The following is a 16,833-nucleotide window of genomic DNA, read 5'->3' on the forward strand; positions in this document are numbered from 1 at the left end:
CAGAAAACCAGCTAGATATGCCAGCAATGATGAACCATAATGTGGGAATTAACATGCCACAGACTTTGGGGAACAGAAAAAATCTGGACGCAATATCTCTGCCTATCACTGTAGGTCCGCCAGTACCATTGTATATACAGGCAAAGCTGAGTGTATGCGATCAAGGGGTAATGACACAAAATGAGACAGGAAGGAGATGCATAGAAAATACTCAACAAACGACTCCGGTAGGTACATTGCTAAATAGATCTGGGTCTTTATTGGAATTTAGTCCAATTCCAGCTTGTGTTCCGTCAACTGTGGTAAGGTCAGGTCCACCACTAATAGTGCCGCTAACTTCAAAAACAGATGTGCTACAGAAGCCATCAGTAGCAGTAGACATAAGTGCCACACTAATGGGACTGGATGCACAGCAGTTAACACAATGGTTGAATAGCCTGAACTCCCCACAGAGTACACCCAGCGGGAAGGGAGAAGAATATTTGAATAAAATAAGATTGGGCATGGAAGCAGATGAACTAGTAGAAGGAACAATGGGTCTGAACAGGTTAGAATCGTACACTGAAGAAGAGCTGAGATACATGTGTCCTAGAATTACAAGAGAAGTAAGCAGCATACATAAGAAGTTACAAGAGATTGCAGACAGAAACAAGGTCGACATAGGTAAAACAAACACTTGAGCAGAAGTTACAGGTTAGACTTTGAAACAAAAGATTTTGAACACATGAGATCTGCAGGAATGAAAACACACCTTAAAGAGATACTGCAAAGCGCGCAGGTTTGGAGTTGTCTAGACAAATGGGAGAGCAGGTGGGTTAAGAAAAAGGACAAGAAGAAAGAGAGTACCCCAGACCGGAATGAGAAAGTACAACAGAATGATGATCTGATAACCATGTTACCAATGAGAGAAACAGCAGGGGGAAAGCTTGTTCATGTACCGTGGCACAGGTGTGATATTCAATCCTTTACGGATAACTTCCCTAAATTGAGAGAGAAATCAATCGAATGGTATCAACAAACAGATAGCTTTGTGAAACTCGCAAAATGTCTTTGGGAAGACTTGAATACTTTATTCGAAATTGTAGTTCGGCAGATTTGTGGGAAGATTGTAAAAGGGCTGTAGGTTGGCCAACAAGTGAACCAGAAAGAGACAGGGACACAGGTGCACCATCGCCTACGATAATGAGTTTGTACCATAAAGTGATTGAGCATTTGAAAACAAAGGTTGCGTTGAAAAATGTAGATTGGCAGAAAATTGACAGAACAGCACAAGAAGTTAAAGAGTCGATACATGCATACTATGAGAGATTGTTGAAAGCGTTTAAAAATTACAGTGGTACGGAAATGATTGAGGCAAAGGACATGCTCCATTTTGTGTTCAGATTTGTGGAAGGATTGAGACCCGAAATCAGTCAGATGATTAAAATGCATTTGATTTGTTGGCAGTCAAAATCGATCGATGAAGTGTTGAACTATGCAAAATACTGCAGTGATGAGATTGAGACAAAACAGAAAAGGTTGAAGGAAAAGGTGATGGTGATGCAGATTAGAGCAGCTCAGACGGGTTTGCAAGGTTTGCAAGGTTTCCAACAACAGTTGCCGCAGCAGCAACAGCAGGGAAATGCTCTGTTTCAGCCACAGATGGGAGGCAGCGGCCGAGGAGGTTTTGTGAATAATGGTCCTGATTTAAATAATGTTATGATTCCAAATGGTATACAGGCAATGAAGAAGGTGATGCCATGTCACACGTGCGGAATCGTCGGGCATTGGAAACGGGAGTGCCCAATGATGGTGCAGGAAGGTGTAGGTCAGCAAAACAATGATGGCAATACATTTCAGAACATGAGAGGACCGAAATCGAGAGGTCCAAATCCAAATTTTCAAAATAATATAAATCAGATGCAGGGTCTACAACCCATACAACCACAGCAGGTGCAAATACCCCGTGTACAAATGGCACAGTTGCAGCCAATGTAACAGCAGTTTCCTATGGTACCTAATCAGCAAATGCAAATACCCTTAGCACCAATGAAGCAGCAACAAGTAATGCTTCCTCAACAGGTCACGGGTCAAGGAATGAATCAGAGTGACACAGTACAGCAATTCCCGTTACACAGTGAGAATGGAATAAACGATGTATGGGAGAGTGAAAGTTCAGATGAGAAGGGAAATTGTATGCTTGCAGCATCTTTGGAAGTTGATCAAAAGGGACCGTATGTGGAAGGAAGAGTTATGGGTCACAGCGTTTCATTTCTGGTTGACACAGGAGCCACACGCTCTACAGTCAGAAGCATTGAAGTACCAAATTTGCCACTTTCAGGGAGAACAGTTCAAGTAGTGGGAGTAGCAAATAGGTATCTGACAAACCCAATCACAGATCCAGTGCAAGTCAGAATTGGTAACTTTCAAGGGTCACATAAATCTGTGGTGTGTGACTCAAGCACGATATCCCTATTAGAATGAGATTTATTGTGCAAATTGGGATGCTCGATTATGTGCTCAATTGATGGAATTAAGATTCAGACAAACAGTGATGAGGAAGAAGAGGACAGTTTAGGAGGGGACGGAGTGGAAACTCTCGATGAAGAGCATCCCCTGATTACTCTTTATCCAATGCTCACTGAAGCAAATATTCCTGCTAAGTTACAGGAAACAGTTGGAAAAGAAGTGTGGGATATGACAGGGAAAGAAGTAGGATTGGTTCAAGGAGTAGAACCAGTGAAAGTGACTGTAAAACCTAATGTAAATTTTCCTCAGACTCCGCAATAACATATGTCGCAGGACACTCTCATGAAAGTCGCCAAACTCATTGATGAGTTTGTGAAACATGGAGTACTGAAAGAAGTACTAAGCAGTCCATGTAATTCACCAATCATGGGACTAATAAAACCAAGTGGAAAGGTCCGAATTGTTCAAGATTTGAGAAAAATAAATGACAGAATAGTCAAATGTTGTCCTGTAGTACCAAATCCAGCTGTGATAATGTTTCAAATTCCCTGTGATGCAGAGTGGTTTTCAGTCATCGACTTGTCACAAGCATTCTTTTTTGTGCCTCTTCACGAGGACAGCCAATTTCTCTTTTGCTTCAAATTCCTGGACAGAGTCTACTGTTGGTGTCGAATTCCTTAAGGGTTTTCGGAGTCACCATCAATTTTCAATCAGATTCTAAAGAAAGATCTGGAATCATTGGAATTACCATTTGAATCAACCTTGGTACAGTATATTGACGATTTGCTGATCGCATCCAAGACAGAAAATTACTGTACGGTTGACACTATTGCCCTATTGAACCACTTGGGAAGGAATGGACACAAGGTGTCTCCTTCAAAATTACAATTCTGCCAGAGGAAAGTGAAATATTTGGGTCACCAAATTGAGAAAGGGTCGAGAAGAATCATGAAAGAAAGAATAACAAGTGTACTTCAAATGAGTCCACCCAAGACGAGAAAAGAGGTGAGAAAGTTTTTGGGAATGGTGAGCTACTGTCGCCAATGGATTCCCAATTTCTCAACTCTAGCGAAACCTTTACTGAAACTGACCCAGAAAGATGCGCCGGATGAGATAGTGTTGAAAAGAGACGAAATGGATGCTTTTATTGAATTAAAGGAATGCACGTGTAGAGCTCCAGCTTTAGGTATGCCTGATTACACAAAGCCTTTCACATTGTTTTGTCATGAACGTGATGCATGTTCCTTGTCTGTCTTGACCCAAGCCCATGGTGGCGTAAACAGAACAGTAGCATATTTTTCAGCTACTTTGGATCCAGTGGCAGCAGCCTTGCCAGGATGCCTGTGTGCCGTAGCAGCAGTTGGTATAAGCCTAAATCAGAGTGAAGGAATAGTGATGGGACATCCTCTAACAGTCATGGTCCCTCACTCAGTCGAAATACTTTTGACACGTTCCCGAACACAGCACATGACCGGTGCTAGGCTCACAAGGTACGAGACAATAATTTTGGAATCACCCAATGAGCAGCTGAAAAGGTGCACTACGTTGAATCCAGCAACTTTGTTTCCCAGTGAAAATGTCGAAATTGAGAATGCTGAAAACATCGAGCACGACTGTCTTCAGGTGAGTGAATTTTGTACTAAGCCAAGACCTGATATCAAAGACACCCGATTGGAAGAAAATGATCAAATTATTTTTGTTGATGGTTCATGTTTGAGAGATGCACTAGGAATATTGAAAGCAGGATATGCTGTATGTACAATAACTGGTGTTCTGGAAGCATCTTGGCTTCAGGGAGTTTACTCTGCACAGGTGGCGGAAATAGTAGCCCTTAATAGAGCTTGCCAACTTTCAACATTAATGAAAGTCACTATTTACACTGACAGTCAGTACGGATTTGGAACAGTGCATGATTTTGGACAATTGTGGTCACAGAGAGGCTTCATAACCTCTTCAGGATCACCAGTGAAAAATGGTGAAAGAATAAGAGAATTTTTACATGCCATCCAGCTACCAGGAGAAGTAGCAGTGGTGAAATGCAGTGCACACTCGAAATCACAAGACTTTGTTTCTTTGGGAAATGGATACGCAGATCAAGTCGCAAGGTTTTGCGCATTGAACTGTATATTGCTCAGAGACGAATGGAACTTGATAAATGAGCCAGAACTTGAACCAAGTGAAGCCTTTGCTCTGAAAGTTGTAGATACAATTGAAGAATTGAAATTCCTACAAAATAATGTCAGTAAGGATGAAAAACTCTCATGGAACAATTTACAATTCATAAAGAAACCAGATGATTTGTGGGTTTCAAGTGAAGGGAGATTGGTTCTGCCAGACAGTCTTTTGACGCAATTAGCCAGGTTGTATCATGGCCAAGCCCCCCTTGGAAGGGATGCCATGATTAGATTATTCAGAATTGATTGGTTTAATCCCAAATTCCGTCAAGTTGCTGAAGCAGTTTGCCATTGTTGTGTCATTTGCCAACAAATTAACGCAGGGAAGGGAACAGTAGTACATTTGAGACACATTGGAAGAGCAGGTGGGCCAATCAGCAGGATGCAAATGGATTTTATTGAGATGCCTGTGCATGGAGGCTTGAAATATGTGTTGGTGATTGTGTGCATTTTTAGTCACTAGATTGAAGCATACCCTACACGCAGAAAGGACAGTCTTACAGTTGCAAAACTACTCTTGAGAGAACTAATACCACGTTTCGGATTCCCGATCTCTTTAGAATCAGATAGGGGAAGTCACTTCAATAACGAAGTAATCAAATTACTGTGTACAGCACTGAACATTGAACAAAAGTTGCATTGTAGCTACCACCCTGAAGCATCAGGACTAGTGGAGCAAATGAATGGCACATTGAAATCGAGGATGGCGAAAATATGCGCATCCACAAACTTGAAATGGCCTGACGCATTGCCCTTGGTGTTAATTTCAATGAGAAACACACCTGATAGAAAAACTGGACTATCACCGCATGAAATCCTCATTGGCAGAGCCATGAGACTTCCAGCAGTTCCTGCGAATGCTCTTGTAAATATTACAGATGACATGGTATTGGACTACTGCAAAGGTCTGGCTGATGTGGTGCGCTCTTTTTCTCACCAGGTGGAGGCAACCACCTTGCCACCGATCCAAGGTCCAGGACACGCCCTAAAAGAAGGTGACTGGGTCGTGATAAAGAAGCACGTGAGGAAGTCGTGTCTGGAACCCCGTTGGAAAGGACCTTTTCAAGTGATTCTGACAACTACTACCACTGTGAAGTGTGCGGGAGTTCCCAACTGTATTCACGCCAGTCACACGAAAAGGGTGACGTGTCCAACGGAAGAGGAAATTGAAGCGCTGAAGTTACCAACAACTGATAGGAAAGTATCAGGCACTGAGATAGAACGAAGAGAGCCTGAAATCGAACGAGAAGAAATCTAGCCAGAAGAAATATTTTCTGAGGAAGACGTAGTCGATCCTTTTGAGGACAACAGAGAAGAAGCCTCAGGAAGTGACAAAGATCCTGAAGGTGACAAAGATCCTGTCACAGGTGAAGAAGCAGGAGAGCCTAATAAGAGGAGGGCTTTCCCAGAAGCAGACGATACAGTAAGAGAAAGACAAAACCTGATTGACCTCCTAGTGGAATGAGACAAGACAGAACAGAGTGAAATCGTTCAAATTCTTCCAGAACCGGTTGCAGGTCCATCAGGTGAAAGCAGTGCGAAACGGAGACAAAGCATATCGCCAGTGAAATCAAAGACTAAAGAAACATTAAAAGAAAATGAAAGGCCAAAATTGAAGGAGAAAAGAAAATAAGTGTCTATCGTAATAACAACACAGAGTGAAGAAAAGGACACAGCCAAAGAACAAGACATAAGCGAAAGAGAATCAAAAGCAGATGCAAAATTGAAAAGGAAAAGAATACTGAGTAGAAGATATTCTGGTCCAGAATGGGCATACACAGCCACTAACGATTGGTCAGGTGAATTTCTATCTCTCAGTCTTGAAAACGAAGAAGCAGAACGACACTTTGGTACTTGAAAAGTGAAATCTCATGAACATTGCCGAATAAGACATTGACAACCTGATTGACTTTGAAACCGATTTTGAGACAAAGCTCCTAATCCAATAAGAGACTAAGCTGCTAAAGAAAACCGTGTGAACATTGAACTCATTCAGCTTTATATATATCTGCGAATCTGATTTGATAAGGTGTCTTCAACTTTCTGATTCTATATGGATCATGCCAGGCAGTACTACAAAAGGACACAAAATGAAATGTTGTAAATACATGTGTATAGGTATAATAACTGCATGTGTACTAATAACTATAGCAATAGTTCTTGGAATGCATGTAAAGAATGAAAGAGACGCAAATGATGCTTCTACTTCTAAACCTACTACTGAATTAACTCCTTTGCAGAAACTCGAACAAGACGAGAAATATTTACACGACAAGAAAGAATTATCTTCAAACGTCTTCTATCGCTTGCTGAATGAGTATGTTGAGACAATGGATGCAAAAGATTGTTATGTGTGCACACAAATACCTACCTCAGTAATAGAAGGAGTGACATATCATAGCATGCCTCTTACGTATGGAATTACATGTAGTTTGTTACTAACCATATTCTATAACCATGAGCATATTCAATACCTCTATTCCAATCAGGACGTCATATTTTCATTTGTCCCCATAATTGAAAATTTGAGTAAACCAGCAAGAGATTATTATATAAAATTAGTTAGAGGTTTCTTTGAACCAATATTGCCTTTTGTTACAGTCTATGCTCATAGAGACAACCTTACATGCTTGCTTTCACCTGTAGAGAAAAGCTTTTTAGATCACACTGAAGATAGAAGGAGAGTGGTAAAGGAGAAATTAGAAAGGGAATTACACAAAAGAACGTCTGTAGATAACTATGCTTTTGCCGCAATAAAAAGACAAGGGAAACTAGCTTTAGATGCATTACATATAGGGAAACTTTGTGTATATACACCTAAGTCATATTATGACACAATCTTTGTAGGAACGAGTGAATGTAAACATGTGTTTTTGTTTCAGGCTAAATGGATGTTCATGTTAAATGGCCTAGACCCAGCTATTCCAGGGTATATTATATTTGTGGCCTTAACGCCTATTATCGTCTTCCTAAAGGATGGTATGAGATATGTTATTTGGGAATAGTATTTCCAACGATTTATCAACTGGATGATTTAAAGAAATTTCCAAAGCTGTCTGAATTACATCGTATTCAGAAAAGGGAGACAGCTTCTGGTGTGGTAGGAGATATATTTGGAGCAATGATTCCTTCAGTAGGAGTCATACTGAATTCAATTAAAATACAAAAGTTGCCTACTATTGTGGATAACATGCTGACAAAATTTTCAGGAGCCATGATCCTGATTGATGCTGAACTTGCTGCAGAAAGAGCTATGACTCTTCAAAACCGGCTTGCTTTAGACCTTCTTTTAGCAAAGAATGGCGGCGTTTGCAAAATGATTAGTGCACATCACTGTTGTTCTTATATTCCAGACAACATCGGGCAAATTAGGAAAATACTTACAAATTTAACTAACGAAAGTGCAGATTTGAAAGAATTGAAGGAACCAGGAGTATGGGAAAAGGTTGGAAATGGACTTGCTTCTGTGGGAAATTGGCTCAGCAACATTTGGAACGGACTATTACTGAAAATAGTAAAAGGAACATTAATTTGCTTATTAGGTATTTGGGGAATATGGAAAGCTATTAAAATATTGAAGTCAAGAATCAAAAGGAGAAGAGAAGAGAAAGAACAGAATAAAATGGTAGAAATATACAGAGAAAAATCGAAGGGAACAAAAAGGAAGAGGGAATTGACTGAAGTACCAAATTACTAAAACAGAATTTTAATGAAATAAAATTTGTGGTGAAAAATTTTATGTGATGACATAATTAGTCATCAGAGGAGGGATTGATGAAGCAGAAAAAGAAAGACTAACAAATATTCATATATCTTGTAACAAAATCGTGTAAGGTAGTGTGATTTTAGCAAAGAAAAATAATGTATGTGCCCAACGAGGTAGTTTGCCATTATTATAAACAAGTTTAATTAATCATGAAGAATCGACAAATGTAGTAATCGTCATAATTGCAAATGTATTCTATGATTTTCTTGTTGAAACTGTTTTATGCTTAGCTTAAATTTAGCAGAGGCTTTGGCCTAGTTTGCCTGGTCTCAAATTTAACTGCGTGGTTTTCACTTGTATTAACAAAGACGCATTTTATTTTAAGGTTGTATTTTTCCAGTAGAAATGACTAATACACTTATCTCAAGGTTTCGTGCTAGGCCAGTTTCATCTCCTTTGAAGCAAGGTCAGTTTCTGTAGGTGCAGACAATAAAGCTCTGATATAGAATTAATTGGCAAACTTTGTTGCAACTTGTGTTCCAAGGCCCCAAGGACGCCTTATGCATAAATGAGTAGAAAGACACTAATCATTGGTCAAACGGAAGCCACCCTATGAACCCTCCTATGGAAGACCCTGAAGAATTTGGAACGTTTCTTACTTAAACCCACCGGACAAAGAGAAGTCAGCCATTTTCTTTGATGCCATTTTGAAGCCTGATTCAAGATGCTATAAATGACATTTTGATGCTTTTTCTCTGTCGCAGAGAAAGAGACTTTAAGAATTCTCACCCTAGAGACTTTAACTTGAATTTTGCCCCGTCTTGTCCATGCAGTGACTTTCTGCCCCATCCTCCTTGCTGCCAGCAAGGAAACTTGCCTTAACTTTGCCCCTTTGAAATCTGCCCCATGGTGATCGAACCGGTACCTGAAGGACGAAGACTTTTCCTTGAATGCTGATTGTATTTGGTAAATATGAAAGGATAATTGTATTATGCATTATGTTTTTCCTTTTAGGTACCAACTGCTTATTTTGATACAACCCAAGCTAGAAGTTTTCTACATTTATGTTGATTAAATTCATTTTCGCATGAAGCCCTACATGCCAATGCTAATCAGAGGTTAGTTGAGGTATTCATTTGATGCACCATGCTGAATTGAAATCTTGTTATGCTGACCAATGTATGCAATTAGTCAAATTCAGTTACTTTTATTAGTGATTTGCATTGCTATAACTGAGTGCATTATAATCCAGATATTCCGTAGATTGCGTTTCTTCCGTCGCTATGGACAACTAGTAATGTTCATATACGTATATCATTTGATTTTGAGAATTACTTATATTGTGCTAGCTTTGTTAATATAGGGAAATAAACTCATTAACTTTTAATAAACTGGTGTGGTTATTCATGAATGAAAGGTCATGGTGTGTCAAATACTGATTACTATTGATTCTTGATTGTTGATTGATTGTTAATTGATTATTGATTTGAGTGATCCGACTATTCTTGGATGAGGAGAGCCCAACTAGGTCAAAAGGTTCACCGACCTCCAGCGTGCCCAAGTACAAGTAACTTATTAGGACTGGACGCGCTATCAGGGGCACATAGGGGAAGGGCGGGGAAGGGTCCTCGCATCAACTGCAGTCAGCCTCATGGGGTGAATCACTAGTTCGCCACTACGGAAAGGGCCAGGGCGGTCCGTTTTTGTTTCTCTGTATTAGCAGCCTCATCCCCACGCTACGGCCGAGCCGCAAGGTATGCCTGAAGGGGAGACCATACATCTATAGGTCAGGAGTTAGGCGGCATCATTTCCCAATAGGCTGTTAACCATTTCTGACAGTACACTGCGTTGCGCAACCAGTCCTTGTCACGTACTGCGCTGGACTTCTCACCTCTGGATTTCGGATTGGCGAATACACCAAGTCTTCTACAGGTCCTGGATGCTCCCAGATAAGGGCGACCCCTTCTAGTAGCCATGGTGCCGCTTGACAGGCTACGCCAAAGCAGACCGTACCCTCCAGAAGGAGTCCCAGAGGGAAAAAAAACCAACACTGGGGAAAAAACCTCTAACAGGAACTCCAGAAGGACAACAAGAAAAAACTGGACTTGACAACAGGAAACAAAAATAGGCAATATCCAGGGTACAAGGCAGGAAAAAAGGAACAGGCAAAAATATCCCAAGGCAAAAGCAGGAACAAAGAACAGGCAAAAATCTCCCAAGGCAAAAGCAGGAACAAAGAACAGGCAAAAATCTCCCAAGGCAAAAAAGCAGGAACAAAGAACAGGAGCGAACAGCACAACCAGAAGGAAGTGTTTGCAACGCAAGGATGAACAAGACTGACTGACTTATATACTGAGAAAAGGGAAGTGACATCACAGGAAAGGGAAGTAACACCATCTTGGATTGGGAAAAGCCCATAGACCAGTATAGGAAAAAGGAAGTAGTATAAAAGAAAAACAGAGCATGCTGGGACAAAAACACGAAGAAGACAAGATGGACACAACATGGATAGAGACAGGCAAAAGGCCCAACAAAAAACCCACCACCAACAATAAAAGAAGAAAAAAGGCTACAAGTAAGTGTAGCGTGACCGGGAGCGAAATATATGCTTCCCAGAAAGCTTAGTCAAAAAATGCGGGGAACGGTGCTCCGAATATCGGTAGCACGTTCCACCCGCGAGGACAGAAAGAGACGCCGCGTCAGAGCGCGGCGTTATAGTCCTGGCCACTTGCAGCCTGTCTTCTTCCCCAGCACATAGCCACCCTGTGCTTAGCCAGCACCAACAACAGTCCCACAAGTTTCCTGTGCTCGGGGGTTACCTCCTTAACATAACCCAGGAGAACAAGCTTAGGTGAGCGTGACGTCTTCATCCCAATCATTTCCTCAATTGCACTTAGCACTGCCATCCAGTATTCTTTCAATCCCCCACACCTCCATGTCAGGTGTAGAAAGTCTGCCTCCGGTGCCAAACATCTGTCGCAGCATGCATCCAGCCTGACACCCATCCTCCTAAGGCATTTCAGTGAATAACATAAACGGTACAGAAATCTGAAATTAATTAAGCACAGCCCATAGTTGGGAGAAAGCTCACGCATATGCACACAGCAATATTGCCATTCATCATCCAGAAGGGCCTCGTCGATGTCTGCCTCCCAGTGCACCCTAGCCTTTGGTGTCGCTGAGGGTGATGACGTCTGCATGGACACATAGGTTACTGATCTGCGGGGGTCTTGGGCCTTGCACTCCAGTTCTAATGCCTGGCACACTGAGGGTGCCGCTGGAAAGTCCGGGTAACGTGCATGCAAGTGTGCATTGAGCTGAAGATAAGTCAGATAGTTCAGAGCGTTATTATGTGGATCGCGGAGTGCCAACCTCCGAGGAAATGAGCATGCCCTCCACGTACCATGATCCCAGGGTGACCAAGCGCAGATCATGGAGCCATGCGCGCGTCCCCCACCGAGGGCTCACAAGTGCCATCGGTGGTACCGAGGGTGCAAATAGCTCCTCAGCCCATGTACGCCTCAGGAGCACCTGCCAGGCTCATACCGTGCACACAACTGTGTCAACACTACCCGCCTTAGGCCTGGGCAGATCATAAATCACACCTGAGAGCCACACTGAGTCACACTCCGGGGCACCAGGTGTGGCAAATATCTAATGGTGTGCATCCAGAAATGCACAAAATGTGCCTGTGCACAGTTATAGTAGAGAGCCAGGTCCGGGGCCGATAGACCGCCCATTTCAAAAGGCTGTGTTAGCATTTCCTATGAGATTCTGGGTTTCTTACCCACCCAGACAAGTGCTATGAGTGCAGATCTAGGCCCCTTTAGGAAATTAGCAGTAAGGTTGAGAGGGATATTGATAAACAAGTAGAGAAACTTGAGCAAAATTACCATCTTGGCTAAAGATATATGGCCAATCAATGAAAGTGGAAGGGATCGCCAGGCCAAAATCTTGTCTTCTAGCCACGGGGTGGCCCTGCAATAGTTAGTGGACCACAACTCGTCTACCTCCTGCATAAGCCATATTCCAAAGTATCGCACCAGCCCGTCCACCCAACACGAGGTATCTTGAACGGTACGGAACTGTGGCATCCGATAACGGGAAAACCACTGATTAAGTCCAGTTTATTGTAATTCCTGGGAGGTTACCAAAGTGTACTAGTTCACCCACTAGGATATCTAGATGGAGCTGTGGATCACGCACATATAATGCAACATTGTTTGCATTCATTGATACTAGGATTGGACGTTGCCTTAATGCCAGACCTCTGTGATTGTGATGCTGTCTCTCGCGAGTGGCCAGTGGCTCCATTGCCACTGCGGACAGCAGTGGCTATGGCGGGCAGCCCTGACGAGTACACTAGCCACCAGAAAAAGCTTCAACACCATCCCATTTATTCTCTATCTCACCGTTGGGTTAGAATACAATAAGCAGATTACTTGAATAAATCTAGGGATTAATACAATCCTCGCCTATAAGCCAAACATATAACGCCATGCAAGGGAATCAAACGCTTCCCTAGCGTCAAGAAACACTGCCACGGCACGGTCCTCTGAGTTCACCATCTGGGTCACTGCGAAGAAAGTGCAGAGGTTATATAGGGTTGAGCTGCCAGGGACGAAACCAGATTGATCCGGGAGCACCAAGGCCGTAAGCAGGGGCTGCAGCTGGGCTGCAATTAACTTAGCTAATATCTTATTGTCTATGTTTACAAGCGACAGTGGTCTATAGGAGACGCAAAAGTTTGGATCTTTACCTGGTATTAATATGGTAACAATAAGGGCTTCACGGAGCGAGGGTGGAAGAGTCCCCTCCTCGAGGGCCTCTGTGTACATATCTAACAAGTGTGGCACAAGCAGATCTGTGTACTCTTTATAGAAGGCAGCAATGAGCCCATCCAGGCCCGGTGCTTTATCCCTGGGCAAGTGCGTATAACTTGTGTGATGTCTTCAACCGTGAATGGGGATTCTAAATATTGTCTGTGCATGTTTTCCAGCCATAGCAGGCTAATGTCTTCAAAATACCCTGTATACGCCTCCTGACACTCAATATCCGACTCCGAATATAGGGAGACATCGAATTCAGTTAGCACCCTCTTGACCCCTTCTGTACCCCACAGAGTGTGCCCGCCTAATCGTGCAATTCAACAACATAATCCCCTGCCCACGGATGGCACAGCATTGTTGCTAGTGTCTTACCTACCCTCTCGCCCTCCCCATACCGCCGCACCTTAGCATCTTTTCCCAGAAAGCAAACCTCAAGGAGAGCCGCTTCCTCATACTGAGACAGTTTTTCTCTCTCCTCACCCATGAGAACACCAGACATATCTGCACATGTACGCTTCTCCAATAAGGTCAGCTGGGCCTCTAAGTCCGTTAACTCACACCAGATCTCTCTAGGCACCCCATGTTGCATGGCAAAGCAGACCCCTCAAATCACAACCTTAAATGCCTCCCATAGTGCGCCGGCTGAAGATACTGAGCCCTGGTTCATAGTAAAGTATTCCTCCATAGCTATCTTATACTGCTTCCTAAATACTTGATCTTTCAGCGTGCCGCGCAGCAGCCACCAAGTGAATTTGCGGTGGGGGCTCCTAGGGATCTTCAATGCCAGTAGGACCGGCGAATAATCCTACAAGGTGCGGCAATGTGGCAAATCGACTTGGTCCAGAGTTCTACATCCCGAGCCACCTATCAATACGTGACCAGCTGTTGTGTAATGTGTTAATGCATGTTCCCGCTCTGCTCATGCCATGCTTCACCTTCCAAAAATCCACAATAGCGTTATCCGACATAGTAAGAGATAGAGCCTTCGCTGCAGCCTGATGTTGAGGGAGCGTGCAACTCTCGTGGTCAACCTCAGAATCCATCACCATGTTGAACTCACCACCCCAGAGCCTAGGGAACTCACAAGATGCCAGACCTCCTCAAAAAACTCCAGATTGGGACCGTAAATGGACACCAGCCGGAACGGCCTATGCCATAGTGTGTACTGCAGCATTACATATCGACCATTTTTGTCTGTGAGCACTTTCTCAGTTCGCCATTGCAGCCCCTTTCTGAAAAGGATGGCCACCCCCCTTGCATAGCTAGAATATGTTGCCATACGACTCTCCCCAATCCATCCAGCTTGCATCCTGTGCTTTGTGTCATTGGTTAGGTGTGTTTCCTTAAGCATGCACACATCTATCACATGTTGGTGCAGATAAGCTGACACCAACCTCACCTTTCGGCCATCATTCAGTCCATGAACATTCCAGGATAAACATCGCACTGGAACAGTTTCACCTAGCGCCATGATAAGTCACCCTATATCTCAATCGCACTGCGATTACCTCCAACCCAGCCATGAACCAAGCCAACTGCAAGGACAGAAGGGAGAGGGGAATAGGGAACAGGGATATTGCTACAGACATAAGAACTAACCGGACTTTTACCACCCACTCTGGCCCCCCCAAACGAGCCAAACTACCCATCCCACCCAGTATCACACCCCAGAACATAACAACTATCAAAACATTTGGACTCATCCAGTGGGGCGCTGGCATGGCCGTCAGACTCCTTCCATTATGGGTGAGTGGCAGGAGATTTCACTGCATCAGGGTCCGACAAGCAGACCATCACCGAAGTGCAGTTCAGTGGCAAACCCTAGTAGCACATGGGGTCCAGCACAGTCCCATAGGCACCGAGCAGGAGTGTCTGCTCTCAGTCGTTGTCACTTGAATTGTGTCCGCACTCTGCAGTCTCCAGCAAGCAGTCCAGGTCTACTTCCTTAGGGATGATTTTCGCAAATTTTTTTGCTACTTATGGATCTGTGAAAAAATGCAGTTTGCCTTTATGCTGGACACGTAACTTAGCTGGGTATATGAGGGAGTATTTTTCTTCTGTGTAGCTCAGAGTGCGCTAGACCGGTAGAAATGCTCGGCGAGCCGTCTGCACGGCAGGTGTATAGTCCGGAAAGATACTTAGCACATTGATGTTATAGACGATGGGCTTGCGGTCGCGAGCGAGGTGCAACACTGTATCTCTGACCCTATAATTGAACAGGCGCGCGATAATGGGGCGTGCTGGCGCGCCAGGTGGCGGCCGCAAGCCGAGCGACCTATGCGCCCTCTCCACCACCAGCACCGGAGATAGTTCGCCTGGAAAGAGCGTAGACATCATTGCCTCCACATAATCCTCCATGCGCCCCATAGCCGATGATTCAGGGACTCCCAGGATTCGGATGTTGTTTCTTCTTGAGCGGGTTTCAAGGTCTTCATTCTTGTTTCAGATTACTTCGATCACTCGCTCAATTTGAAGATGACGTTCACCTTCACCGTGCCGACCATCCTCCAAGTCCAATGTACGGGCATCCACCTGATCTAAGCGGGTGTCATGATCATCCACCCTATCTTTTAATCAATCCATACGATCCGTCAGGTGGTCAAGCTTTGCATCTATACCTGCCAGGCTGTGATTGAGATCCGGAAATGTGGCTTTAAAGAAGGTTGACTGGGAGTCCTCTTCCTGGGGCAGTTCGTCTGTTGATTTGCTAGCATGGCTGCTCTTTCTCTTAACCTCAAAGGTCAACTTGGATTGTTCTTGGTCTGTTTTCAACATGTTAGCAGGATTGCCCTCCCACAGGTCTGAGAGTTCAAAAAAGGTGTTGTGCACCTCCAGCCACCACTGCATGCTACGTTCGGGGGCACGCCTCCTTATCTCTTGTTGCCTGGCCCTCAGCAATATGGGCCTTCCGCCTCACGTGTCTGTCCCCGGGTGGGTCGCAGGTGCCCCAGCCTCTGTTCCCTGTTTGAACCCCGCAGCAGGTCCCAGGGTCGCCAAGCCTACCCACGCCGTTGTGGACTGCCCCCGATACAGTGCTAGTGACCGGGGGAGACTCGCACTCTCTGCCCAGATCTCACAGCCACAGTTGCGACTGAAGAGCCACCAGCGGCCCGCTCCAGGGAGTAAGTCAGGCAGTCCTCCTCCTAGGTCTCGTGGAGGGCCATGCGGCCCCAGCCGGCTCCCTGTTCGTCTGGCTGGCTGACATCAGTTCCCCCCGCTAGCCGGGCTCACATGTAGTCTGCCTCCAAGGCCTCCCATCGGTCTCTGACCTGCATCATCTGTTTCCAGCTCCCGGGGCCTCAGGCGGAGCGTCTCTACACACTCCTCTGCTCTGGGACCCAGCTGCACCAGCACACTCTCCGGCAGCCCACAAGGCAAGGCCGCACCTCCCGGCCCACCCTGTCTGTAGCGTGATCTGACCGCACATGATCTGGCCCCTCCACGCAAGCGAACACAGCACCATTGTCACGGCCCACACTGGGCACACCGGATGTCACTTGAGGTGGACGCCATGCCCAGATTAATGCAGGATTTATGTCCCTAAACTGCAGAGCCTCACAGAGTGACGGCCATCGTGCAAGACGGCCAGGCCAAGCTCCCGCTCTTGAAGAAGGCTTCAACCAGATAATGCTGCTTGTACTCTCCGGCAGCCACACTCTGGCATACAGGATCACTA

The sequence above is a fragment of the Pleurodeles waltl genome, chromosome 8, assembly GCF_031143425.1.
Source record: "Pleurodeles waltl isolate 20211129_DDA chromosome 8, aPleWal1.hap1.20221129, whole genome shotgun sequence".
Taxonomy (NCBI): domain Eukaryota; kingdom Metazoa; phylum Chordata; class Amphibia; order Caudata; family Salamandridae; genus Pleurodeles; species Pleurodeles waltl.